The sequence below is a fragment of the Prionailurus viverrinus genome, chromosome D4 (genome assembly GCF_022837055.1).
Source record: "Prionailurus viverrinus isolate Anna chromosome D4, UM_Priviv_1.0, whole genome shotgun sequence".
NCBI classification, from domain to species: domain Eukaryota; kingdom Metazoa; phylum Chordata; class Mammalia; order Carnivora; family Felidae; genus Prionailurus; species Prionailurus viverrinus.
The window spans coordinates 35,565,760-35,593,210 of NC_062573.1; positions in this window are offsets into that span (position 1 = coordinate 35,565,760).

The window sequence follows — 27,451 nt, forward strand, 5'->3', positions numbered from 1 at the left end:
ATGAAAGCATGCCATTAACATTTAACCACATAGTAGATAAAAATTGTAACAATGCTTCAAAATAAGCTAAAAAAATAAAAAAGAAATTTAATAGAATAAAATGATAATAAAATAAGTCAGCAAAGTAAAAGATTTAAGTGATACAAATTTAACATAATAACAAATCAGAAACAGAAAAAAACTTTTAAATATGGAATAATTGGTGAAGAATAATATTTGAAAGTATAATACTTTTAGAACCCAAAGTATACACTAAATATCCATGGGCTTATACTGACATAAATGAAAGATTTAATACATAAATGAGACCAATAAACAAATCTAAACAGGTTTTCAAAGATTTATATAGATAATCTGCTCTCACACAGGTTAAGCGTAACTCCCCACTGTTTAAGTGTGAGCTATGATAGTGATTTCCTTCCAAAGACTACAGTGAGGAAAGAGTGGAAGGGCAGGGGGAGAGTACTGAACATTACCTGAGAAAACGGGCAAACACTATCTCATCCAGGTGATCAAGGTTGACATTTACAATGATGTCAAGTTCAGTGTATATACTCTTGATTTACTGTGAAGAAGTGGCACCAAACCTTTGTAGTCTGCCCTTCCCCTAAAACTTCTAATCCTGTGTAATAAGAGGAAACATATAAGACAAACCCTAAAGGAGGTATATTCTACAAAATATCTGACCAGTATCCCTGAAAACAAAGGTCAACCCCCCCCCCCACACACACACACACAAAAGAAAAGAAAAATCAGAGAAACACGCCAATTCAGTGTAATCCCAGGAAGGGTCCTAAAACAGGAAAAGGGCATTAGAACAAAGCATGGACTTTAGTTAATAATAAAATAATGTATCAATATTGGTCTATTAACCATAACAAATGCACCATACTAAATGCAAGATACTAATTATAGGGACAACTAAGTTTGGATATATGGAAACTCTGTGTATTATCTTCTCATTTTTTTCTGCAAGCCTAAAACTGTTCTAGAATAATATGTTCATGTAAAAATATAAAAATCATTTCAGCATGAAGATTAAACCAAGCAGAACACAAGTACAAATACAATGACTAGACCATAAAGGAAATAGGAGATGTAGATATGTTAGAGCCAAAAAGCAAAGATGACAACTGACAAAAATAGCCAAACTCCAGAACAATGACAGCATCAAATGCCAGGGAGGATGTGGAACCACGAGAACTTTCACTCAATGACAGTGGGAATGCAAAATTGAAAGACAGGTTGGAGATTTCTTACAAAACTAAATCCACTCTTACCATATGATTCAGCAATAGTCCTCCCTGGTCTGTGCCCAAAGGAGTTGAAAACTTACATCCACACAAAAACCTATACATGGATGTTTACGGCAGCTTTACTCATAATTGCCAAAACGTGGGGGAACCAAGGTGTCCTTTGGTAGATGAAAATACAAATATGATGTGGTACATTCAAACAATGGACTCTTATTCAATGCCAAAAAATAAATGAGATGTCAAGGCATGAAAAGCCACGGAGAAACCATAAATGCATATGAGTAAATAAAAGAAAGTGATCAGATTATGCTACCTACAGTACGCAACCATATGGCATTCCGGACAAGGCAAAACTACAGAGATAATACAGAGATCAGTAGTTGCTGGAGGTTCAAGGGAGGGATGAACATGCAGAGCACAGAAGATTTTTAGGGCAGTAAAACTACTCTGTGTGATACTATACGGTGGATTCGAGTCATTATACATGTGTCCAAACACATGAAGTGCACAACACCAGAGTGAGCCCTACTGTAGACTTTGGGTGATTATAATGTAGGTTCGTCAGTTGTCACAAATGTACTACTCTGCTGAGAGATGGGGGTCATGGTGGAGGCTATGTATGGAGGGGGATCTCCATATCTTCCTCTCAATTTTGCTATGAATCTAAAACTGCTCTAAAAGGGGCGCCTGAGTGGCTCAGTCGGTTAAGTGTCCGACTTCGGCTCAGGTCATGATCTCGCGGTCCGTGAGTTCGAGCCCCGCGTGGGACTCTGTGCTGACCGCTCAGAGCCTGGAGCCTGTTTCAGACTCTGTGTCTCCCTCTCTCTCTGACCCTCCCCCATTCATGCTCTGTCTCTCTCTGTCTCAAAAATAAATAAATGTTAAAAAAAAATTATAAAAAAATAAAACTGCTCTAAAATATTGAAGTCTTTCAAAAAAAATAAGAAGAAATAGATCCAAAGGATATTAAACAAAGTGGTAGATATAGAAGGTAAACATAGAAGAGTGGTACTAAGTACTAGTGGGGGGGGGGAATAAACAATGGAACAAAAATAATAAATCCATAGTATTCCACGCTCCCCCAAAACACTCCTAAAAACTACATATCAAAATTTCAAATTATGTGCCTGGGGAAAATTTGTCAGAATGAGTGACCCAGAGATTTGTTCTAGTAAAATTTTTAGATGAAAAAAAGTTTGTCAGGGCATTAAAACTTTACACTTGAGAACAATGAGAGGGCAGTAACAGGGCAGTCATTGCCCTCTGCATTGTGATAGTGTCAGAGGAGGCGTGCTAGAGACTCAGGATTTTCCTCACCACACATCAGTAGACACCCTGGCCCCCAAGTCAGGAGAGGACATGTGGGAAATAGTGACGAGGCACCCCTAGAATTCCCATCAATAGAGGTGTTAGTGGAGGCCTAATGGAAGCCCAAAGTCTCCCACACTGAACAAGAAACACCCTCTTCCAGTGTATTGGAGGCCAAGTTGGAAATCCGGATTTCTATTTACCTACAGCAGTGAAAACCCATCCTTCCCCATAAGAGCAATTTCAGAGGAAGCCACCTAAAATACAAGGTTTGAAATAAGACCCAGAGTTTCCTAATATAATATGCCAAATGCTCATGCTTTGATAAAAGGTTAGTTGCCATACCAAATACTGGAAAAATCTTAAACTGAATGAAAAAGGAATCAATGGATGCCACCACCAACATGACAGAGATGTTAAAATTATCTGACAAACATTTTAAAGCAGCTAACATAAAACGCTTCAACAAGCAGTCATGGACACACTTGAAACAAATGAAAAACCAGACAGTCTCAGCAAAGAAATAAAAAAGCTTCTGGAAGGAAATACAAGGCATTAAGTAAGAATCAAAAGGAAATTGTAGGCCTTTATATACAAAGCTGGGGGAAAAAAATAAAAACAATAACACAACCCTCAATTGGTGGACTGACCTCCAGAATGCAAGAAACAAAGAACAAATCAATTAACTATAACAAAGAACAATAAAAAATACCCAATTTGAACAACAGGCAAAATAGACTGATTAACAAGAAATAACAGAGCCTCGGGCACCTGTGGGACAATAACAGAAGATTGAAAATTCATGTTATCAGAGGCTCAGAGGGAGGAGAAAGAGAATGGAGCTTAAAAAGTATTTAAAGAAACAATTGCTGAAAACTTTCCAAATTTTCAAAAAAACATACACCTACTTATTCAAAAAGTTGAATAAGCCCCAAGCACTGGGATAAAATTGTAAAGAACATGATACCCTTTCCCAGATGCACACACATGTGCACACATTCACACAAGTGAGTACGAGGTAAATTGGTAATCTGCATAATATCGGTGGATTGTGTTAGTGTGAATATCCTGGTTATTATTTATTTTAATGTTTATTTATTTATTTTTGAGGAGAGAGCATGTGCATGTCAGTGGGGGAGAGGCAGAGAGAAAGGGAGAGAGAATCCCAAGCAGGCTCCGTGCTATCAGCACAAAGCCCTTCACGGGGCTTGATCTCATGAACTGTGAGATCGTGACCTGAGCCAAAACGAAGAGTTGGACACTTATCTGACTCAGCCACCCAGGTATCCCCCTGGCTATTATAATATACTATAGTTCTATAAAATGTCATCACTGAGGGGAACTAGGAAAAGTGTATAAGATATTTCTCTGTATTATCTTTATAATTGTATGTGAGTCTACAAATATCTCAATAGATGCTTTAATTAAAAATGTTTTTTGCACTCCATTCTCAGTTTAGCTGTCCTCTCCTCTCTCATTATTTTGTAACCTAAAGAACCCATTAGGAATCTAGGAGGAGGAGTACTTAATGTTTCTTATACTCTTGAAATGACATTATGATAGAAATAGAGAGTAGGATATGTTGCCAGAAGTTAAAGAAAGGGCAGGGTAGGAGGCAGATGGCTATTGCTCTAGGAGGGCAGGGTGAGGCATTCTTGTGGCAATGGAAATTTTCTGTGTCTTGGCTCTATCAATGCCAAAACCCTGGTTGTGATATTATTCCAAAGTCCTCTAAGATGTTACGGTTGGGGGAAATTGGGTGAAAGGTACATGGGCTCACTCTGTATTATTTCTGAAAACTGCACATGAATCCACAATTATCTCAAAATTGAAAGTTGAATTAAAAATGGAATTCATCCAACTAAAATAAATGTTTAGGAATTATATAAAAGACCAGTGATGAGTACTGAATCCATGAAAGGCAGAGCAAACTTATGTGATTTCAGATTATAAATTGACACAATGTGAAAATATGAAAAACAACAGTTTGGAAGTAATAGGTAGGCAATAAGAGGGTTTTTTTAATGTTTATTTATTTTTGAGAGAGAGACAGACAGAGTGCAAGCTGGGGAGGGGCAGAGAGAGAGGGAGACACTGAATCTGAAGCAGGCTCCGGGCTCTGAGCCATCAGCACAGAGCCTGACATGGGGCTCACACTCACCAACTGCGAGCCAAAGTTGGACGCTCAACTGCCTGAGCCACCCAGGTGCCCCAATAGGAGGGGTTTTAAAAAGCTAAGACCACCATCTTTCACAGGAAAAGGGATAATTTATTAATTGTCACTGATTCAAATTAAATTATGCAGTTTAAAAGTACATCATTAGCAGATGGTAGCTATACTTGTGGTGAGCCTAGCATAACATAGAGAGTTGTCAAATCCCTATGTTGTACAGCTGACACTAATGTGACTTTGTGTGTCAGCTTTACTTCCCTGTAAAACAAAGTATGCCATTATTATCTTAACTTTTTTTTATATTTTAACATTATAGACACCTGTTAGGAAGAATATTTCTTCCAGAGAAGTTATTTGAATTTCAAAAGTTTCACTGTAGATCTTTGTTGCATTACATTTAAATGCAATTAAATATACCACTGCCTAATAACACAGTACAATGCCTAATAATGTCCCTGGACCTGTGAAGGAAAGGTCAGGAGGTAAAATGTTGCAAAGGAAGAGTTAGTATAGTCTTTGGAACCGTAGAGTTCGATTGGAATCTTTGATTTTGCATTTATTAGCCGAAAGTCCTAGATCAGGCACTGACTTTATCTGAAATTCAGATGCATTTCCTCTAAATTGGGCTAATACTGCTCATCCTATGGGACTATTTCAGGCTTGCAACACAGGGCTTCGCACGGATTCTGCTCTCTGCCTTGACCTTAACAAGTGTATTAATTTTTCAGTAACTATTAATTACTTCCTTCCCTCCCTTATTATATTTCATTACATTCAATATATTTTTTTAAGTTTACTTATTTATTTTTGAGAGAGAGAGCACGCATGCGAGTGGGGAGGGGTGGAGAGAGTGGGGCATAAAGGATCCAAAGCAGTCTCCGTGCTGACAGCAGAGAGCCTGATGTAGGGCTCAAACTTACTAACCATGAGATCAGGACCTGAGCCGAAGTCAGATGCTTAACTGAGCCACCCAGGAGCCCCTATATTCAATATATTTTGATTAAGGCCACAGGAAATTGCACAGTATATTTAGAACAACTTCTGTTTGAAGTGGCTAAGTGTTAAGGAAAAAATCCTATTCCATCACACTATCTTCTAACATCTAGAGTTCTCTCAGAGACCCCCAAGCACACAAATTTGACGGATTATAGATTGCCATATTTTCTTACTGGGAATTTTGTGAAACTGCTTGGGTTTACCAGGGATATTTTTTCCTGTTGAAAAACATATTGAAAATCCCTGAGATGAATAAACAAAATATAAATTTGGAAGCAAAAGTGTTAGTAGTGACACAATGTAACAATTTGCTTTTCACTGGTGGACATTAGGTTGTTGACAAGGATTAGCCAAACAGTTTATACATGTTTTACTTGCAGTCAGGCAGCATGTGGCTTATGATGGAAGACTGAACATCTGTCTGCCTTTCTCTACCCCCAGCTGTCCTCCCCATATGTACTCACAAAAGTAAAGAAAACTTCTAAATCAAATTAATAAAATGACAGACCATTAGGCAAAATACGGTACATTTTTTCTCATTATTCAGGGGTTAAAGAGTAAACAAATCTGTTTCCAGCACAACTGATGATACGGGCAAAACAGCAGTCATCCAGATTTCCTGACTGGCTCCACACCTTCCTGTAACTTTAGTTCACTGTTCTGCTCTGCCACAGACAGAGAGCAAATGAGTAAACTTGCTCCGCAGCCTGGGACTTGTTTTCTCAGCGGGGGACCCTCCTGAAACTACCCTCTGAGGCTATTATGCAAATCATCTGATCCAGAGAATTACTGAAGGATGAACAGGTAGTCCCAGCAATACCAAGTACGACGTAGGAACCACCTGCCTTCTTAGCGAGAGCAACCTTGATAGAGCCAGTACTTCTCTATTAACACCTAGATCTATAATCTAGCAACTGATGTGTACAACAGCTGATTAGCTGGCACCACAGGTGGCACAGGATCTACTGCTCACAATTCAGGCAGGTGTTTTCATGAGCCCATGACCCAGACTCCTGAAATCCTAAGCAGAATTTGGTTGACCCATTACTTAAGATAGGGTTTTTAAAAATCAGAGATTATTTAGACAACTTAAGCACGACCAATTACTTTGACCTAATTGCTATTTACAGGACACAACACTGGCAACTGTGATATTCTCTGCAAAGGCACATAGGATTGTAACAACATGGAGCAAAATGAAGGGCCATAAAATCATTCTCACCAACCTTCAAAATTCTTCACTCCAACCGTGTATATTTTCTGAGCATAGCGGAATTAAATGAGATATCCATAAAACCTCTTATGTAGAAAGTCACAAATATTTGAAAATTAAACAACTTTCTTTCGCATACAAAGGTCAAAGAACAAATTACAAGAAAATATATGGAATAGTTTTAAATGAATGATAACGAAAATAAAGCATGTCACAATTTATGGCATGCTGCTCAACCACTGGGGAGAGGGAAATTTATAGCATTAGATGCTTAGGTAAGATGAAAGTCTTAATATTAATTATCTACATTTCCACCTCAAGAAGATAATAAAAGAAGAGCAAAATAAACTCAAAGTAAGTATAAGGAAGGAAATAAAAAGGATAAGAAATCAAGCAACAATGAGAAAAACAGTAGAAAGTTCACAAAGGAGAAAGTGACTCTTTAAAAGAGTGAAAATTGATAAATCCACAACAAGTCTAAGGAAGATATAAAGGAGATATTGCAGATCCGGTGGAATTCAAAAAGAGTAATGAGGTAAAATTTAAATAATTTATGGCCAATGAATCTAACAAATTAGATACAATGGACAAATATCTTGGAAATCACAATTTACCAAAATGGATGCCAGGATAATTAGAAAATTTTTAAAGAAATTAAATCCATAATCAACACATTTCTCACACACAACAAATCTCAGTACAAAATTGATTCACAGAAGAAGTAATCACAACCGTACATAAATTCTTTCAGAAAATATAAAGAAGGGATCACAAAACTCATTTTATGGGGTCAACAGAGCACTGAAAACAAACCATAAAGAAAAATCACATAAAAATTTACAAGTAGATATCCCTCGGGACCATAAACAAAGATATTTTTAATAAACATTAGCAATGGAATATCATAATTTATAAATCAAGTAACATGTCATAATAAAGTTCAGCTATCTGAGCAGTAAAAGGATGATTTAACAATTGAAAATCAACCAAAGCAATCCACTCGCTTAGCATATTCAGTGAAAAAATAAAGAAGAAAAATCATATGAAAAAATTCATGACAATACCATTCACGATAGTAATTTCCATAACCAAGAATAAAAGAGAACAATACATTACAATACATTACAAGGCATCTATATAGAGCCTATGGCTAAAATCATTCACTCCTGGTGGACAGAAAAAAAAAAAAGGAGCATTTTTTCCCGAAGATTGCAAAGAAAGAAAGGATATTTTCCCTCAGCAATTCAAGTCAATGTCAGACTGGATAGAGGGCCTAGACTTTGAATAAAACAAGAAAAAAATAATATGCCTAAAGTTTGGAAGGTAAAAGTAAAACTGTCTAAACTCATAACTAACCTGTTTGTTTTTGTAGACAGATGCATAGAACCATGGAACAAAACAGAAGCCCAAGAATTGAGCCAAATATGTACAACTGAGTTTTTTACAAAGGTGCCAAGATGGAAAGGAAAATTTGTTACAAATGTTCCCGGCATTGCTAGATAAATATATGGGCAGGAATGATCCTTGACACCTACTTTTCAAAATAAAATAAATAAATAAATGTAATTCAAGCTGGAATGTGCCATTAAATGTGGAATCTAAAAGCCCCTGCAAGAGAACATGAGAGAATAGATTCACAGATTTGAAGAGGCAAAGAAGTTTTATACAGAGGGAGATCATAAAAATCACTAAAAGAAAAAAAAAAAACACAATAATTTGAACTACATTCAAATATTGAATTTCTGGGGTTCAAAAGATATAATTAAGAAAATGGCTAGGCAACCACAGAACGTGAGAGAATATTGACTTTTCATATACATGACAAAGGATTTGTGTTCAGATTATATAAAAATTTGATAAAAATAGATAATAAAAATCAACCTAATAGGAAAAAATAGGCAAAAGACTCAAACACTTTGCAAAAGACAATACACACATGTCCAATAAGCACATGAAAATGCTCAGCATTAGGCAACAGGAAAATGACAATTAATATGATAATGAGATATGAGTCTACATCCACAAAAAATGGCTTCCCTTAAAATGACTGAGAACACAAAATTCAGGGATGATATGGGGCAACTGGAACTCCCACACATTGCCAATGAGAGCATAAAACGTCCAACCACGTGCAAAAACTGAAAGTACATTAGAAAGTTAAACACAACATATGTCAGGACTGTCAGAGGAAGTTATCAAGAGAATATGACCGCCAGTTGACGTGCGTGAGCTTTTGCTGCTGGTTACCTGCTAAGAAGTCACTGTTTCCAGAAGAGCCCCTACCCTTCTTTTGTTTGTCACTTCATCCTTGTGCCCACTGCAATGTCTAGCACATGCTAGGGACATTTAAAACTGCTTTGAACTGATAAATGAATAAATGTGTCCTTCAACCTGTGGGGAAGGAAGGAAGTTACGTTCTGAGCGCCATGATACTGCCAGGTGAAACGAGTTAAAGGTCCTCGCTTAGCCACAGGCTAAAGGTATATTCATTCCTTTAATTCCTCAAACCTGTAGTGTGTAGCCATTAAATAAGCCTGAGTTTCAAAATCCTCCTTTGCCTTAGGGGAAAAACCAGAATCCCAAAAACAGTCTTACAAAGTGCAGGAACTCTAGTAGTAATAAAAAAACACCAATCTAGAAAATCCAGAGTTGAACAATGTTGCTTCTAATCCCAGCTCTTGCATGTTAAGTGATCTTGTGCAAGGCACAAAATGTGTATCTCTGTCATTCTCATTTGTAAAATGGAACCATCATTTTAGCACCTACTTCACAAGATTATTGTAAGATTAAATGTGAAGAACTTAGCCTAGTTCCCAGCACACATGAAGTTTTCCACATATATTACCTATAAATATTATTTCACCTTACCCTCTGCAGAATCTCTAGATGTTTTTTCACGTTTTCAAAAACACAATTATCACAAGCACAAAATGAACTCAATCTTTTCTCCAATCCTTTGTATACCTGGTTTAAATTATAGTTTAGGTTTTCATTACTCCCAAAATGCCCTTGGTGGCATCTACTAGAAATGCCACCTATGCCTGCTGATGTGTGGACCAAGACTGCCAGTGTCCAGTGTCTGCTTATGCCCATATTAAGGGAGCTAATGACCTTCATTTAAAGCCAAAATTTTCTTCTATCATTGTACAAAGGTCTAGAATAGTTCCCTTTCACAGAAGAAGCCAAAAGCATCAATGCTATTAATATATTACATTAGTTTTCTCCCAAGGAAAAAAACAAATATATGACACTTGATGTTCTTGTTCTCCTTTTTCATCCTTCACCTTAGAATTCAAACATAAATTCATGGTTTAGGGTCAGAGGATATTTGAGAAAGAGGTATCATTCTATGCTTATAGTTATGCCATCGGTGGGATTTCATCCACTGATCTTATTTTATTTTATTTTATTTTTATTTTATTTTTTTTATGAAATTTATTGACAAATTGGTTTCCATACAACACCCAGTGCTCATCCCAAAAGGTGCCCTCCTCAATACCCATCACCCACCCTCTCCTCCCTCCCACCCCCCATCAACCCTCAGTTTGTTCTCAGTTTTTAACAGTCTCTTATGCTTTGGCTCTCTCCCATTCTAACCTCTTTATTTTTTTCCTTCCCCTCCCCCATGGGTTCCTGTGAAGTTTCTCAGGATCCACATAAGAGTGAAACCATATGGTATCTGTCTTTCTCTGTATGGCTTATTTCACTTAGCATCACACTCTCCAGTTCCATCCACGTTGCTACAAAAGGCCATATTTCATTTTTTTTCTCATTGCCACGTAATATTCCATTGTGTATATAAACCACAATTTCTTTATCCATTCATCAGTTGATGGACATTTAGGCTCTTTCCATAATTTGGCTATTGTTGAGAGTGCTGCTATGAACATTGGGGTACAAGTGGCCCTATGCATCAGTGCTCCTGTATCCCTTGGATTCATCCACTGATCTTAAATCAAATTTATGTTTCAGTTCTTTCTTCCCTTAGGAAATGTTCCCCTATTCCCTCACCTCCCAGAGTTCTGCTCAATAACTTATGTAAGTAACTACTTTGAAGTCCTCTCAATCATCGCCAGTTCTCCAGGTATAGTAAAATGTACCAAAACTCTGGAGTAGGCTCAGATTAGTCTCAATAGTGGATCAAAACAGGATAAGTCACTGGCATGGAGTAGCTGAAGGGGGCCAGGGAGAGTTGAGAGAGGGGGAAGCCCAGAACTCACAAATGCTTATTAGAAACTTTTAAGAGTCAGATTAATACCTATAACATCAAGAGAAGTGAGAAAATAATAAGGCTCTGTTTTCCATGGAAGGCTGGTACTACATACTATTCTGTCCTGAGAGTAGACCCAAAGTTTATAACATATAAATCACCAACATTTCAGAGAAAAGAGTGGTTACACCCAAGAGGTGAGGTAGCATTGAAGTCTTGGGAAGACTATACGTTCTAAGTTACATCTTGACCCATAAATTCCCTACACCAACTGTTAACCAGACACATGTATTGACTTTAGAAAGAAAAAAAATATAAATGACCCCTAAAAACATGTCTTTGTGCCAATGACTTAGACTGTCCATCTCTATTAATTTTTCCAACTCTCTCATGAGGGTCATGTATGGATAGGCAAGCTTTCCACTGAGAAATAAAGTTTGACAAATCTTACCATACTATTTCTAAATAAAAGATCCATTCCTGGAGAAAGCAACTAAAACACAAATATAATTTTCAGAAAATTACTTTGGAGTAGATATGGATATGAATTTATTCTGTAGAGTAATATTTATCTGTTCTCATCTTTAAAATTGGTCATGATGCTACACGTCAATAGTGTAAACTATGAAACAATTAAAAGGCATTAATGTGTATTTCCTGTGATAATCCTAGGGAAATTTTTAATAATCCTGTTGAGGTTGTTTCCATACCTAGAGTTTATTTACTTGCTTTAGCCATAAATTCATATGCTGTTCTAACCTCCAACTTTACAAATTACATCATTGGATAAAAACCCCTAGAATAATGTGGCATCAATGACAGCAGCATAGTGTATAATTTTATATTTTAAAATGATCTATCAGTTAAGAGGTTCATATACAAGCAACAGAAAACCCACCCCAAAGTGGCTTTAAAAATAAAGGGCATTAATTGGCTTTAATAAGTAGAAACATAAAGAGACCGACCTTTAGACTTGATTTGATTCAGGGCAACACAATGGCAGTAAGACAGCTTTTCTCCATTCTTCTACTTTACCTTTAGCAGTGTGAACTTCATCCCCAAAACTGCCATTCCTTTCAGTGACAATTTCAAGGACTATATACACTTCTTTCTCATCAGTGGAAGGAGAGACACTCTGAAAAATTCCTGAGGAGACACAAGAAACATATTTCCCATTAGACTATAATAAACCTTTTAAACAGTCTCTTAGACCTAATTGAGTCAGGGATGACAAGTATTTTCTTGTTTTCAGATTATTGTCATACTGAAAATATTTTATAAACTATTATGGCATATTTCCATTTTAAAATATTCATGTAAGAATTTCACAGTGCCAGAAAATGATGACCTTTAAGTATGAAGAAAGTATTTTGATTATAAGGCAGAACATTTTTGCTATCACCTTCAAAATGTTGCCCATTCATTAACTTCTTGGGTTATAAAAAGCACATAGAATCCATTTCTTATCCTTCAATACATTTTTATATCTACAATGCAGTAATTGGAGATTGATGAATGTAATAATTTGTGGAGAATGTAAAGATTAAAACTTTTCAGGCAGTGCAATGATTTAACATCAACCAGGAAAAAGCTCCCTCAAAATATTGTTTTATGTAATTTTCTGCCCATTACCATAATAGCAAAGTAAAAATATTCCACCTCTGTAAAGAAAGTACAAAAAAATATTTCACTTTCACTGTTCTCTTGAAAATACCATTATTAGTGTTCCGTTAAAAAGGGGAAGCTTTTAATTTGTGGGGGTGTAGAAACCTTTATAAGCAAAAATCAACTTTATCTCAGTTTACAAGTTATTGAAGAAAGGCATTGATTCAAAATATTACAAACTATTTCATTGTTGCAGAAAAAGTAAAATTAAAGTTAAAAATATTAGCAAATTGACTTAAAATAGATCACTCATCAATTTACTTTACCCTTTTTAACAAATCCATAATTCCACATGAATAGGTTAGGAAAGGTCCTCTTCCCTCAAATTGGTCACATTAGCTTTGAGTCACCAGGCAAACCATGTAACTCTGTGAGCCTTATTGTCTTCATCTATAAAATGAGAGATTAGACTAAATGTACTCAAACATCCTTTCCCACCTACAAATTTATGTAGCTTTGTAATCGTAAGTAATCCTTTGAGGAATGAGGTTTAACCTCAAACTATCTTCTAGATATATACAGTTCCCCTTTAAGTTTCAAAGCTTTACTTTCACCATTTATAATAAATGCATTATGTTTCCCTATCACCCTAAAAAAGAAGATATGAGCTATGACTGATAACAAAGTCTCCTAACTTCTTCTTGCCTCTCAATGTTGCCAGCTCGTGGACTAGATCAGCACAGATTTCTGTCTGTTGACTCCCATTCTCTACAACCATGGAAAGGACCCTGAGTCTCAAAATGAGGATAACTGAACCTTCCCTTTCTCTTTCTCACTGTTTTGAAGACCAAAGGGAATACCATGTAACAAAGTATATACATATATTTTGTATATACATATACATATATCATGTAGAAAGTGTATATATATATACACATATATATGTACATGTATATGTATATATATAATGCAAAGAATTATTTTTATGATGAACAGTTTTTACTTTTTTCTAATGAAAACACCTGGCCATTATATAAAATATATCTTACTTTAGAGAACTTATAACTTTATGGTTCAAATCCTTCAATTAACTGACAAAGTCTCCAGTCACTTTGTTTCATTTCTAATTTACTACTTTACCATCCAATTGCATAGGGCCCAATACTCACTTTGTTTCTCTCAGAATTTAGAAGTTTGACTTTTTAACAGATGAAAATGAAAATCTATAGATCTCTCTGCTACTCTAGCAAATTTGCTATCACCATTCACTATAAAACACTGTTTCCCTAAACTGCGAAGGTGTTTTTGTTTCTGTTTTTTTGTACTGTTGTTTTTCTGAGATTCCCTAAGCTCCAGCCCTAGAGATTCTGGTTCAATATGTCTGGGGAAAGCTGTTTCTCAAAACTCCCTTAGGAAATTCTGAAATCGGTGAGTTTGGGAACTATTACTTTGCCCTCAATTTTAGTAGCTGCTTCTTATATTTTACAACAAATATAAAATTTTCCTCTGATGTTAATCACAAGTACTTACAGAACAAATTCGTAGATATCTAGAGAAAACTAGAAGTAACAATCTTTTGCAAGAAAATTTTAAAATATTATAAGAACAGCAGAGCTAAGAAAAGTCAGCTTGTACCCTTAAAAGACAATTGTTCTCTGCTGTATTTGTATTCATTCGCTGGTAAACAGAGACTGGCTTATAACTGTTGTAATTACTAAATAAAATATGGAAGATCTTTAACAGAAAGGTGGCTATGTAATTAATCAGTATTACTGAGAAAATGTTTCTAGCAGACCTAAATGAAAGGCATAAAATGAGCTGCACAATTTACTGTAGAAATTCAAAGATTTCTATGCCTATGCAGTTTACTTTAAATAGGATGGAAAAGTTAACAAAACTACTATTGTTGAAAACTAAGTTAAGTTCAAAAATGTAAGTATAAAGTAAATACAACTGTATGTTTTAGGATATTTGAAGCACAGATAGATTTTACAGTCTATTCTACCCAGAGAAATTCATTATTAAATGAGATCTAATAAAATGTTTGATACCAGGAGTGAACACTACTCCTTCCCAACTTAATACAAAACCCACATTTGGTTTATCCAACATCCTCAATGCTTGTAACCCATATTTGGTTGTTCCAGCATCCTCAATGTTTGTATCCACTGCAGAATATTTTTATGTGTTTTGGTTGTTTCCTCGGCACACACCTGTCATGAGCCCCAGGGTCGGTGTCATCATGCTGTGATAACACAGGCAGCTGTGTTATACCCCAGGAAGTCTTACATTGGTACATATAACTGTCACATAACATTCTAGGAGATACAGCTCTCGTTCTCACTGAAATATTGTACAAGATGCTATATCGACATTTATAGGTGGCTATCTCGGCAATCTATAACCCAAATTGGCCTGAATGCTTTTCCAGATATTACCACTGGAGGCCGGGGTGTGGTTAAATACATGTAGTTGAAGACTCATTTTTCTTCAGAGGAACACCGTTTCCACAATCACTCATATCTGTCAAGTCTTAATTACTTAATGTGACATGAACTTGAAAAAAGGGGTAAATGACCTTTGTCAGTATGGAGTTTCAAGCATTCTTGAAAAGCTCAAACCCCTTGTGAGACAGATGGACAATATATAAACCTTTCGTCTTGGGTGTTGTGGTGATTTTACATTTGGTTCAAGCTCTATTTCAGGAGAGGTAAGATAATAGCAGTTTCATAACGACTTCAATAATTTCATCTACCTTGCAATTTGCATTAAAACTTTTCATTTCAAAGAGATGGAATTATTTTACTTTTGCCACCATACAATAAAGAGTAGCAAATTGAGTAACATTCTAATTGAAATCCAACGTTTGTAGAAATATCCAGAAAGTACTGAACATTCTGGCTGGTTGTAGGGATCTTCCTCTAGTTCTCCTGGTATTGAATCACACTCTGAGCCATAGTTATTTCCTTTGTCTCTTCTAGATCTTTAACACCTTGACTGTAAAAAACATGTGCAATGTTTGCATCTTCAACATTTTCATATTTAAAAACCAACAACTCCTGACAACTTAATATACTATCTCTATTAGAGTTGACCTGATGGTGTCCTCAGATTATTTGAAAGGAGACATTCCTGTAATTATATCTGACAATCTCTCTGGTAACACTGACCTAAGAAATGAGAATGGGGTTTTCTCACCCTTCATGGATCTGAAGGCCAGAGGCAATGTCCAAAATGCAATGGTCCTGACACTACATTGGGTGGAAGCCAGAAGGAGGAGTCCTAAGTGCCGTGGCCATCTCTGGGATATGGGGGATTCCATAGGTGCAGCTGGGCCAGGCCCCTGAGATCTCTGCACCTGCCATACAAACTTAGGGTTGAAACCTACCCCAGGAGCCTGGGGCCATATATGTTTAGTCGCTCACTGCCCATCTTTGAACTGATAATGTGTTCGGGAGATGAGCTTATGCTGAAATCATTGACCTGAGCTGTATGCCTCGTTTTTAGACTCAGAGAAGGAGTTGTGTCCGCTAAAACATGAGTTCTTAGCAGAGAGGATCCTGAAATGAAAACCAGGTCTATTACCACAAGACGAGGGGATAGGTGGGAGGATAAAATAATTTATGTCAAAAATAAGAAACTGGTTTATGATTGAGCTTAATCATGTAGCATATAACCAGAAAATGGTTTTATTTTTCTACCACAAGGGCCTACACACACCCTGTACTGCCTAGTTTATTTACCTCTGGGGAGCATCTTGATTAGATTTCCTTCTAGTGTGTTATCATATCCTGGACACTCCAATCCAAACTTTCCATGTCCCATCTGACCCAGTGTTCTTCCCCTCTTGCTCTGCTCAGGCCTCCCTGATAATGTACAGTCTTGTCTATGGGGAAAGAGAGGCATGAATTTGATTTTATTTTTCATCAACTGACTTTTTTATATGAAATTTATTGTCAAATTTGTTTCCATACAACACCCAGTGCTCATCCCAACAGGCACCCTCCTCAATGCCCATCACCCACTTTCCCCTCCCTCCCACCCTCCCATCAACCCTTAGTTTATTCTCAGTTTTCAAGAGTCTCTTATGGTTTGCCTCCTTCCCTCTCTGTAACTTTCCCCCCCTCCTCCCCTCCACCATGGTCTTCTATTAAGTTTCTCAGGATCCACATAGGAGTGAAAACATATGGTATCTGCCTTTTTCTGTATAACTTATTTCACTTAGTATAACACTCTCCAGTTACATCCACATTGCTACAAAAGGCCATATTTTATTCTTTCTCATTGCCAAGTAGTACTCCATTGTATATATAAACCACAACTTCTTTATCCATTCATCAGTTGATAGACATTTAGGCTCTTTTCATAGTTTGGCTACTGTTGAAAGTGCTGCTATAAACATTGGGGTACAAGTGCCCCTATGCATCAGCACTCCTGTATCCCTTGGGTAAATTCCTAGCAGTGCTACTGCTGGGTCATAGGGTAAATCTATTTTTAATTTTTTTGAGGAACCTCCACACTGTTTTCCAGTGTGGGCGGAAACTGGTGCAGCCAGAGCGGCTGCACCAGTTTGCATTCCCACCAACAGTGCAAGAGGGTTCCCGTTTCTCCACATCCTCTCCAGCATCTATAGTCTCCTGATTTGTTCATTTTAGCCACTCTGACTGGCATGAGGTGATATCTGAGTGTGGTTTTGATTTGTATTTCCCTGAATTCAACTGATTTTTTTTTACTCCTTCCTCCACTGCTCTTCTGTTTCTGACTGGTCTACTGTTGAGAACATAGGAAAAAGGACTTCAAGGAAGAAGGGCAAAATGCTCTATGTATCAAGTAGGGTTTTTTTGTTTGTGTTTTTTTAATTTTTTAATTCTAGTATAATTAATATACAGTGTTACATCAATTTCAAGTGTACAATGTAGTAATTCAACAACTCTACACATTACTCAGTCCTCATTGGAATTACTGTACTCTTAATCCCCATCACCTATTTCACCACCACCCCCATTTGCCCTCTGCTAACCACCAGTTTGTTCTCCATATTTGAGAGTCTGGGGTGTTTTTGTCTCTCTATCCAAAGTAGGATCCAAAGTAGGCTCCGTGCTGACAGCAGAGAGCCTGATGCAGGGCTTGAACCCACAAACTGTGAGATCATGATCTGAGCTGAAGTTGAATTCTTAGCCAACAAAGCTATCTAGATGCCCAGAGTGAATTGCATTTAAGATTTCTGGGTCTCAGGAGCTCCTGAGTGGCTCAGTCAATTAAGCATCAGACTTCGTCTAGATCATGATCTCACGGTTTGTGCATTCAAGCCCCGTGTTTGGGGTCTGTGCTGACAACTCAGAGCCTGGAGCCTGCTTCAGATTCTGTGTCTCCCTCTCTCTCTGTCTGCCCATCCCTGACTTGTGCTCTGTCTCTGTCTCTCACAAATAAATAAACATTAAAAAAATAAAAGTAATAATTTTAAAGATTGCTGGGGCTCCAGATAATACTTAGTCCTTGCTAACTTTTCTTGCCTTATTCTGCCAAAATCAGACAATTCCAGCCAATCTTCTGCCTTCAAAATTATGCATGCAAGAGATAGCCACCAACTTCTTGGTTGGCTTAAAAACTCAAATTGCTGGGAATTAAGAACACTCTTGCATTACTCTTCAGTAGCTGCATGGTAAGGGCTAGGATTTGCTGCTCAACACGCATCCAGTCCAGAAATAGCATGCTTCCCCACTTCTTGCAGGCAGCCCACAGTTGGTGGAGTGATTCTCTTGGGTTTCCTTTACTTACTTTTAGTAGGTGGAAGAGAGAGAGAACCTCCCCCTTCCTTACCTGGAAGGAAGATAAAATCCCACAAGTTCTTACTCCTATGAGTTTCTCCTGTAGAAATTTTTCTCAGTAAATCTCCAGTCTACTCGAAATATTGTTTGGAGGTAGTGATAGTGCCTACATTGATGGTAGCAGGCTTTAGAACACAGACATTCTTGCTACACATTCTCTCAGCTGAAGTGTTTCAGGCAGGAATATGTGTTTGTTTGTTTGTTTGTTTGTTTACATATTTAGAGAGGGAAAGTAGGGGAAGGGCAGAGCAAGGGAGAGAGAGAATGTTAAGCAGCCCCTATGCTCAGCACAGAGCCTTAAGCAGGGCTCAATTGCCCAACTCTGAGATCATGACCTGATCCTAAAATCAAGAGTGGGACACTCAACTGTCTAAGCCACCCAGGTTCCCAAAGAAACAACAGGAAAGTAAATAAGAAATAAAAGCGGAATCTATTTTTTTTTTGTTCTTTCTGTTGCTCACTTACTACTACAGCAGCAAAGCCAAAAAGCTTAATATTCTTTTTTCTGCTATGCCCATTTTTCTATTGGCAGAGGAAAAAAAATGTGGACAGAGAAGAGAGAAAACTAAAAGGAATGGGGTACTAAATATATAACAACCTCTATTATCCTACCTCCTGAGATCCAAGACTCCTGGTTTATGAAAGGTTAACCACATTCTGTGATGGCACTATAGAGCACGTGTGAGTACCTTTAATCTAAAAATAGAGTTTTCTGAAGAATGTAGAGCTGCATTCTTAGCTTAATATTTAAGCCTGTGCTCGGTGAGATTCTAAAACCCTGAAAACTTTTTCATCACAGGAAACAAATCAAGAGCCTATATTTAATATCACACAAAGCAGAAATAATCCTACACACACACAAAAGAAAAGAAAGGAGAAAAAGCATTCTTACAGATGTAGTACATTAAACAGACACCCTTGGCTTTTATCTTTAATGAGAGCAATTGAACAGGTGGGAAACATGATTTAATAAGCTTTGTTTTAAATCTACATCAGAAGACACTGGAAGCAAATGTGCACTCTTATCTAATACAGCAACTAAATTTGAGCTTACCCACCCAATACTAGATGTACTGAAATTCATAGACTATATATAATTCCATTTTGATTATATGCAGAGATAAAACAAATGCAAAATTGTTTTCCATTTATACAGATAAAATAGACTTTCTCTTTAGTGGAACTCATTCCAATGTTGAATAATGTAAAAAAAAAAAGAGCAAAATATTTAAAGTACTATTTTTTCTGAATAGAGGAACTGAATGCAATTTAACAAATTATTAGTAAGAAACTGGCAATTAAGATAGAAATTTAGTCATCTGAAATTTTTTAAACCACATATGCATTTTAGATATTAGCTGCTTTTAAAAAAATAGTTTGTGTCTCCTGGGAATAGTGCATTCAAGATTTTAATATTTAATTATTTTTTAAGATTGTTGACTTATGACAAGAAAAACAATATGATTGGTGTTGATATTACAGTGTTGATGAAAATTAAAAATATAGAGATTACTGAAAAACATGCTTTGTTTTTGTGGAGAAATCCATTATTGCCCAATGCATTTGAAAAGCAAAGGAAAAAAATCAACAAAGCTTTTTATTTTTAATTAATTAAGTTTAAGTTTGAAATTACTTTACTTGCTCAGTTTGTAGAATTAAATGGCCCCAGAAATAGAAAAAAGAGTTGAATTATCTGATAATCATAAAAACAAGCTCCAAAAGGATATTGTACAGTTAATAGCCTAATCATTTTGACAAAGAACGCTCTTAATTCTTAACCACCTTTCTATAGTGATGACAACTAATAGAAAAGCAATTACAGTGTTAGAATTATTTTTACACCTGCTGAGTCTGACCCTTTATGTTTCCATAGGGAATCCAATAAGGTTTGTGATGAATTGAGGTGGGATATTACACTAACTTTCTCTGAAGCTAATTGTGTTGCCACATTTACCAGCATCTAGCACAATAATTATCTGACCAAGCATTCTTTGTTATGAGAAATATGTACAAAATGTGGGCAATCAATAATAACTAGAAAATTGAGCTGGAAAAAAGAAATCATTATACATGAGCTGGAGTTACACTCAACTGTATAATAAAGATTTATTCTACAAGAAGACTTGTGTTAGCACAAGACTCTATGCAAAATATGAAGTTGTACTGTAGTGATAATATTTTAGAACATCAGAAGAAAATGTATCCCTCTTGGTTAATGTTAAATAATAAAGCAACCCTCCACATGTAACAATATGAGCCTTGAAACACATGTGGAATCAATTTCTTTTTAACATGATGTAGTACTTTTCTTGAATAGTAACTGTTCTGAAGATGTCCTCATAGGATAGACAGTCAAAACTCAAATGATCATGTACATGGAAGAAAAAAGACTCACTTACTTGCTCTTTTTTCTGCATTTGTGGGGGATTTGAATGGGGATAGGGCTACATATCTAGGAAGCTTGAAAATTAAGAGGGGCTCTGCATAATTCAGGCCCACCCATGTTATAATAATAGATGTGAGTTTTTGTAAAAAAATTAAAAGTAGGTAGGATAAAGTGATATTTTGATAGTGTAAGAACATAAACCTTGCCAATGAATGTCATCAAACAGAATGAAAGTTTGGAGGATATTTGACCCTACGATCAAACTGTCCTTTTATCATCCTCCTCATAGAAATTCTAAACTCTACTGAGAAATATTCAAAAATAAGGAATAAAACAAAACAAACACCTAATATAACATAAACGATTGTCCGTCTCAAAAGCCTTAGAGGATAGGAGACAGATTCCAGAGCAAGATGACTAGGGCAGTCTGGGAAGAAAGAAGTGGTTGGAAAGATAGCGATTTGAAGGGTGACCCCGACAATGGTGAGAGTATATCCGTCAAGCCCACTGAGGAACAACTGGGGTGAGAAATAGCACAGATTCTCCATATTTTCTACCCAAAGGGGACTCTTCAAACTGCACAAAATAATTTGAAACTGGAATAGTGAATAGTCAATGAACACTGAATAACAAAATAGAATAATATATTTTTCTAGAATCTGTGTGTGACAGACACATTAAGAATATCACATTGAGGGGCGCCTGGGTGGCGCAGTTGGTTAAGCGTCCGACTTCAGCCAGGTCACGATCTCCCGGTCTGTGAGTTCGAGCCCGGCGTCAGGCTCTGGAGCCTGGAGCCTGCTTCCGATTCTGTGTCTCCCTCTCTCTCTGCCCCTCCCCCATTCATGCTCTCTCTCTCTCTCTGTCCCAAAAATAAATAAAAGTTGAAAAAAAAAATTAAAAAAAAAAGAATAACACATTGAAAGATTACCTATGAATGGAAATGTAATTTATTCTTTCTCTCTTTCTGTATCAACAACAAAACTCAAGGTTGTGCTTGCTGGGATTCTTAGGACCAATGTGTAGTGCCTGCTTCTGTGGGGGGCGGGGGGGGGGTGCGGAGAGAGAGAGAAGAGGGACAGGATGCCATCAACTATTGTTAGTTCATTTCACAAGAATTATGCATATAGATTCTCTTCTAAATCCACTGGCTTGAGACTTTGCACAGCCTTTATTTTCACCCCTAAAAATGTAATGGAAGTCACATCGCATATTCCTCAGGAAAGTCTCCCTCCAAGATCTGAACCAAAATTTAGTGAAGCATCCGGGGATCTAGATAGTGAATAAACCTCTCATTTTCTAGTGCAGAACATTTTCAATGATTCCATTTGGCCAGCTCCAAATGACACATCAAATTCTATACTTTTATTCTTACTTTACCTTAGAAACCATTTTTTGTCCATTACTAGTCCATCAGCTCTTTGTGAAATTGTTGGATTAATGTTCTGATTGCTTCACGTATAATTCATTGACATTTCCTAAATGGAGAAGGAAAAAAAAACTACTCAACAAAGGTTATATTGTGTGTGTGTGTGTGTGTGTGTGTGTTTTAGTAATTATAGCTTTTACATTGCAGAAGTTAACTATCATCATTCTTGAGTTACACAAAAGAAGTGTTTTTTGTTTGTTTGTTGTGGAGTCTCATTCTTTCATTAAGATTTTTAAAACTCTCAACAGTAATTCATAATGCATAATGAATCTATTTTTAGTGAGTACTGGAACAGTCTTAGAGTATAAGACACAGCCAGCTCTGTCCACTGAAGATTCAGTTACATGTGGTTCTTCAAGTACTCCAAGTACTTTGGAGTCAAGTAAACCGGAATTCAGATGAAAGCTTTACCATTAACTTAAAGTATAATGGTGTGTAAACTCGAAACCTTATTTTTTTTCAGTTCTAGAATGGGAATGCAACATCAAACTCATAAGGATGCTGTAACACTTGCAAGGTCAACCGCTCTCATTGCTCCTGACACTTAGCTCAAAACATTGTAAATAGTAAATTCTCTCTAAAAGTGTGTCTATGAAGGGAGTGAAATTTAGTGCATGAGCTTGAGAAGTTGGTGCATGATTTTGTATATCTTTTGTATTGTCAGATCTTTGAATAATTTTTCTTCATTAAAACAGTTTCATTTCCATTATGTTATAAATAATTTCCTTAGAATGTCGAATCCCACCTTGGCACTTTTTGCTAGCACTTACCACTTTTATAGATTTATTCCTTTATTGTCCTTTTTTTTGGTGGAAATTTGCGATGAAGGAAGGAGATAATTGGGTGATAATATTCTATCATGGTGAGCTAAAGGTCTCAATGTTTATTCTAATATAGGTGGTATCTGTATTTGTCTTGTTTCTTGGATTTGGGAGTATAGTTGTAATTTCAATTATTCTCATTCCTTGAAAGAGAAGGCTTTCAAGTTTGGCAAACAAAATGACAATACTTCACAGACAAGAGCCTCTGTACTAGGCTTCTAAGTTTTATGAAATTTACCCATCCTTCCAGAAATAAACTGTGTGATTGTTTTCAAAAATAGAATGCATATACAAGGGTACACTTTAGTAGTTAAATCTCTAATACATAAAATATGGATATTTGATGATTGAGTTAAATGGTGGTCATGGACATTGACAGAGGATTTACCAGGAAAAGAACAGTTCTTTAATAAGGAACCTTAACAATTTCTGCCTTTAGTACAAAAATGGTATTCTTTCAAGTTCTGGTAAGTAATAAGTGTAATGACAGTCCAATTAGTTTGAGTTTACATAAGCATATTTAACGCCTCATTGTGCTAGGCAATATGAAGAACAGAAAGAGGAAAGGAAAAATCCTTTGTGTATATGGAGTTTGCGGGCAGAGTTGGAGAGCTATATATACAAATATGTTTTTAAGAAAGAGAAATTAATAAATACTAAATAAATTTATTTCCAAATTTATTTATGTCCAAAGCCAATGTTCTCTATTTGTATGAAGTGAAGATAGGGGAAGTGAAGACAGAGGTTCATGAAAAATTTTCCAATTGCAACAGGCATAGAGATGCAAGACACAGAAGTGGGTAGAGAAATAGGTTGAATGAAGGTATCAAGGCATGAATCTGAAGAACATTATACAATGAGAGGGGCACCTGCTGACTGTTGGACAATCAGGGTTGATCTTTTGGCTGTATCTAACTTATAGCTACCTTCCCATGAAAGAGAATGTACACAATTTAGAAGACTAAATGTTACACCTTGAGTGTACATGTATGTAGCATTTGAGCACTAGGAATAATGCCCTAGTATGCCATTTTATGCTGTTAGAGCAAAAAAATGTTTTAAACTTAATTCAGAGGTAAAAAGGCTCTACAGAGAAGCTTTTAAATACTCACATCCAAGATATTTTTTTTTCTATTTCCAGAAACCAAACCAAAGTTAGGTAATATCATTTTCTTTTTCCTCTCTGACCTTCACTGTCATAGGGATCCTTCCTGTCAAGTCAATCAGTTTTGAGGTGGTCTCATTATCAGGACCTAGCTAGAGTGAGGTTGAGTTGCAGATGTTTTATTTTAGAAGGATAGAATCTATGATTCTTAGTTACATCCTTGTAATTAATTTATTCCTATCCACGATGGGGTAGAGACTACAGCCAATTACATCCAGTGTATTCAACCACCTACTGTACCAACTCAGTTTTGTGTCCAATTTTGTTTTTATTTTATTTTGCTTAATGAGGATCCTCAGAATTGAATAAATTTCATAATCCACAAAACCATGGATGAAGCATAATATCTGAAATGAAGAAATTGATAACTGATTTGGAGGGAAAGAACAGACCCCAAGAAATCAATATGGTATAGAAACCAATGTAACATGAGAGTATTAATATCTCTGGGTTGGAAATGAGAAGACTTAGCTTCTTGTCTCAGAAGTATATAATAGGTGCAGTAATTTAATTTAATGGGCACAATTTCATCTCTTTGAGCTTTGGTTGTGTTATCTATAAAAACAAAAAGGAAATCCAACTTATGATTCCCCAACAGCAGCCCTTAAGTTGGCATTCATTCATAACAACGTTTTTAAAGACAATTCATTCATTCACACATGACTGGAATGTTCAGTGAATATCTGCTACAGGTCAGAGACTACTAAGTACTAGGGATGCATGGTCTCTGCTTTCCTGCAACTGAGAACCTAGTGTTTTGGGAAGTGGGGTAGGGGTAGAAACATTAAACAAATAATCACCGAAATGCATATACCATTACATACTGTGTATAAGTACTATGAAGATAAAGTAGAAAGAGTCACAGGAGAGTACAATAATTAACTTTTCTGAAGGAGATCAGATAAAGCTTCTCTAAGAAAGTGTCATTTAAGCTGAGATATGGATAAAAAGGAGGTAAGTAATGATAATGAGAGATTAAAGGAGGAGGCTGAAAGCCTTTCAGGCAAGTGGCAAAGCATGAATAACATCCTGAAGTGGCTGGGAGCAGAGCTCAGGAAAGCAGTGGTCTCCCAATTTCATTTTGATTATGTACAACAATCAGTTAAAAAATTTGACCACACTGTTTGTTTGTTTGTTTATCTAAGAAAAGTGTACACATACTATTGTATTTATATGGTGTGTATAATACAAAAGAACAAAAATATAAATGTTTAAATATTACATGACCTGTACTGAAAGGTTTTCATTTAAAAAAACACTGCTGTGAATAGATTATGCATTTTTATTTTTGAAAATCTTGTTTTAGTACTTTGTGATACAGTGATTAAAAGTCCTTTCTCTGCGACCAGTTTATTTTGATGACTAATTTTAATAGCTATTATAGCCTTAACACATAATAGTCCACAAAGGAGCATATCTCAGTAGGAAAGTTGCATGATTAGCTAAACTCACAAAATTATGACTTTGGTTTTATAATCCATTTGCCCTGGAAGCAAAACTTTTGATTAAAGACCATCTAGAAAATGATGATTTCCTGGCTCCAGTCAGTTGTCTGGCAAACTAATCAGAGCATGTTGAATTTTTAATTTTTATAAAATAAATCTAAAATCCACAGAAATTCTGTATTTAAACATTTTAAGAGATTAGAAAACTTTGCTTCCATGGACATAAGGTGTGTACAGATGAGAACATTTATAGTATACACATACTATATTCTGTGTGCAATCACATAACTTACATTGTCTACACGATAATGATGGAAATGCTGTCTTCAAAAGAGCTCCATAACAAGCGTTTCCTTAAAAGAAAGTATTATTAGCTGTTTCACTTATTAAAACATCAAAGTTACCTCAAATAGGTTAAGCAATTTCAGTTTTAAAAAATTATTAATAGGTTTAAAATTAAAGAGAACCGTTTGACAGAAATGAGCACTTTTTTTTTTTGAAAAAGAAAACTTGGGAATCCACATTATGTACAAAAATCCTCCGAAGAATTTTGCCATGTGTTAATGAGTAAAGTTTGGACATCAAGAAGATTTTGATCATCACTGCCCATCTTATTTCCAAAGATTTAGAAACACTCGATTATATAAAGCATTGTTTTTAAAAAGCCATCTCAATAAAACTTCAGTAAAAGAGAAAACCTATTGTTTTAAATATTTATTTATTTGGACAGAAAGAGACAGCAGGGGAGGGACAGAAAGAGAGGGACAGAGGGACTCCCAAGCAGATTCCACGCTGTCAGCGCAGAGCCTGATGTGGGCTGGATCCCAGGACGGTAAGATCGTGACCTGAGCTGAAATCAAGATTTGGGCGCTTAACTGACTGAGCCAGCCAGGTGACCCAAGAGAAAACCTAGTTGTTTTTGTTTTTGTTTTTGTTTTTACATTTATTCATTTTTGAGAGGGGGGGAGAGAGAGAGAGAGAGAGAGAGAGAGAGAGAGAGAGAGCACAAGCAGGGGAGGGGCAGAGAGAGAAAGGGAGACACAGAATCCGAAGCAGGCTCCAGTCTCCGAGCTGTCAGCACAGAGCCTTACGTGAGGCTTGAACTCACAAACCGTGAGATCATGACCTGAGCTGAAGTCAGACACTTAACCTATTGAGTCACCCAGGCACCCCAACCTATTATTTTTAAAGAAAGCCTGTGTTGAATGAACTGCAGTGCTTTAAAATATTCTGGAAATTGACAGAAGAGTATAGTGAAGCCATCTAGCAGTCCAGGTTTTCAAGCACCTGCTCTTTCCCAGAGAGCTCCCCCACCCTGTGTTCGCGCACCCTCTGACCCGAGTACCAGGGCAGTAATCCCTACAGAAAATGTCATTGAAATCTACCTTAACACTTTTGTAGACGAAGGTAAATCAAATCCTAATATTTTCACCATTAACACAATGCAATATTATCTTGTGACACCCCCCCCCCCACACACACACCCAGTGTTTTCCTTTATCTGTCTTTGTAGACCAAGTAAAGGAAAGTCAGGGAAGTTGGAGGGCAAAAAGCAAGGTGAGTGAGAGATGTGGCTGGTTGAGAAGGCAGGGCAGAATGTGCCCTGGTAGGACCCA